The sequence below is a fragment of the Propithecus coquereli genome, unplaced genomic scaffold (assembly GCF_000956105.1).
Source record: "Propithecus coquereli isolate 6110/MARCELLA unplaced genomic scaffold, Pcoq_1.0 Scaffold16, whole genome shotgun sequence".
In the NCBI taxonomy this organism is placed as follows: Eukaryota; Metazoa; Chordata; class Mammalia; order Primates; family Indriidae; genus Propithecus; species Propithecus coquereli.
In genome coordinates this window covers 10,744,305-10,747,150 of record NW_012140524.1, presented here as the reverse complement: position 1 = coordinate 10,747,150, position 2,846 = coordinate 10,744,305, and the positions used below count along the sequence as shown (strand labels likewise).

Here is a 2,846-nt window from a genome sequence, read left to right as displayed (position 1 = left end):
ATCCTCCCTCCTCGGCCTCCCAGAGTGCTAGGATCACAGGCGTGAGCCACTGCGCCTGGCCTCTTGTGTTCTTAGGCATTGAATTTATTAATTTCCACGTAAAGTCCATACACCTCCTAAATTCTTAGTTAACAGTCGCACTGTTTGCTCTTAGAGAGCTGACTTGGATTCCTGTGCGAGCTTTTGATGTTTAACAGTTTTTTTTGGGTACTGCGTTTGTATCTGTACATGGTATGAAAAAATGGTTACTTCTGGTTTGATCACCAAGTTGTTTATAAATATTCGTTAATTAGATATTAAGTACTTATTGCTACTCTAGGTCAGGTAGATTGAAAGCTTAAAAAAGGAATAAAACAATGCATTCTTTCAAAGTGCTTATAATTTAAAATGGCAAATAAAATGTACAAAATAACTTTTTTGTGATAAAACCGAATACCCATTTCTATGGAAAATTTCTTAGCAAATTGGAATTGGAAGGAAACTTAACCTGATTTACAATAAAAAACAATATCTGCATGAAATGTGCAATAAATATATTCATATAAATAAAATGTCATAAATTCAGTAGAAAGTCTGATAGAAAAAGGATAAAGGACAGTTGATAGAGACATAAAACTTTAAGACCTTTTTGATAATATTCCTAAATAATTTAGCATGTCCTCTGAATTTACATTATGCTTAGTTTTTGCATAAGGGTATATACTAAGTTTATTATACACCGAGGTTCTGATACCAATTTCGGTTCTTCTTCGTTAAGAAACTGTTAAAAACCCTTTGTTTATTAAGCCAGTTTTTGTCTCACTTCTTTTTATTTTGTCAAAATTCTGCTGATCCTTTGTAGTGTGCTTTTCTTGCCTTTTCTCTTCTGAGACATGTAACTTTCTTGCATCAGGGCCTCTATTGCTATCTTCAGAATAGAAAGAATATTACCAGAACTTAGCAGACTACCCACATATGGATTTGCCATTCCCCCTCACCGAGATTACCAATTTTCCTTTTGTTAGATCTGTCTTCCTTTTTCAAGACTTTGTGTAGCTTCTTTTTAGCTAGCCAGTTTACCTTCTGCTCTTACCAACTCTTAATTTCATCCCACCGATAATATTAAGTATGTGCCTGCCACATCTCAAGTGTTTGAATGAATAAATAATTGGGAATGTAAGGTGAAATATCAGCAAACCCTCAGTCTTTATCATCTTTCATGCACTCTTCAGATCACTGCAGTCTGCCTTTTCCTTTGCTGCTATTAAAAAAAACCAGGTAAAGCTTACCAATAATGACATAATTGCTAAGTCCAATTTAAACTTTTCAGTTCTTATCTTACTTGATCTGTCCAGGGCATTTGATAGTATTTACCACTGGTTTTTAAATTTTCTTTCATTGACTTTTGTGATATAATTCTGTTGTATGGTGAAAATAAGGAGATGGTCAAAGTGTGGCTTCACAATTCACACAGATTATTGCCATACAAAGAGAATTTTTTCCCCTTAGGTTCAGAATGCTTAAAGAGGTTCACAATGCTTAAATAATTTGAGCAAATCCCACAGGGAATACACTTGATAGATGAGGTACATTAACCACATAGCAAGTAAGTTCCAAAATTATTAAAGTCTAGTTCAATTAGGATGGAAAAAGCCTCTGTGGAACATAAAGTCTAATTAAAGATTGAGGCATGCCTTTTTATGAGCAGTTTCTTGGGAGAAACTGGCTTGACCAACTCAGGGGAGATCCATGAACACACCGAAGGTCCTGCAGCACTAGTGGGTGGTGCTGGTAGTGTTGAGCGAGGCTTCAAAGCTCCAAGGCCTGTCGAGGCCTGAACTCTCTGTTTGAAGAAGTGGATGACAGAATGCAGCCTGTCGTGGCCTAAGCTCTCGACGTGTCAAACTCTTAACTTTATGTGTACTTTGAAGTCCACTAGTTGAGGTCAGAAACTTGTATATGGGTTCTGAAAAGGTGTGACGTAACATTTCTGAGAGGAGGAGGAGTTCCCCCCAAGTTCTCACAGATGGGGTCTGATACGATGTCACATTCTGGAGGGGAGGGGGGAATACACTTCCAAGTTCTTATATTACAGCAAAACATATCATTCATGTAGCAAACTAAGTGTTTTGGGTTTTTTTAATGTTTTTTTTCTTTTTTTGAAACAGAGTCTTGCTCTGTTGCCCAGGGTAGAGTGAGGTGGCATTATCATAGCTCACTGCAACCTCAAATTCATGGGCTCAAGTGATCCTCCTGCCTCAGCCTCTTGAGTTGCTGGGACTACAGGCTCACAGCACCACGCCCAGCTAATTTTTTTCTATTTTTTGTAGAGATGGTTCTCGCTCTTTGCTCAGGCTGGTCTTCACCTGTTGAACTCAAGCCATCGTCCTGCTTCTGCCTCCCAGAGTGCTAGGATTACAGGCGTGAGCTACCACAGATGCACTTAAACTAAGTGTTTTGAATCATTTCAAAGCTACATAACAAATTCTTCCTTGGTTTTTCTCTTTTAGTGCTTTCCTGCTTAGTCTCTCCAGCTGGTTCTTTTTTTCCTCCTCTTCGTCCAGCCCTCTTACGTGTTAGTATTCATTAGTGTTCTGATTTGGGGTTACAACCTCCTTTTACTCTATGTTACTTTCATTGAATGATCTAGTCCCCAGGATTTTATTGCCCTTTCTATTAATGACCCTAATTTGAGTTTCTTCCCACTGTTGAGCTCTAGACTGTCTCTGTTTGGGGTCCCATTAGTATCTGACCACAATATGTTGAAACCTGAGTTTTATTTTGTGTACCCTGTAATCTGCCTCATTGTTTACTCTTTATTTTACTATTTTGATTTAATTAAAATACCTTCCATTCAGTTGTTATAT

The 2,846-nt window shown here is 37.7% G+C and overlaps 1 protein-coding gene across 1 annotated transcript in view; it reads left to right on the top strand.

Moving 5' to 3' along the window:
• Positions 1-2,846, top strand: part of ETNK1 (ethanolamine kinase 1) — a 95,380-nt gene that overhangs the window by 75,061 nt on the left and 17,473 nt on the right.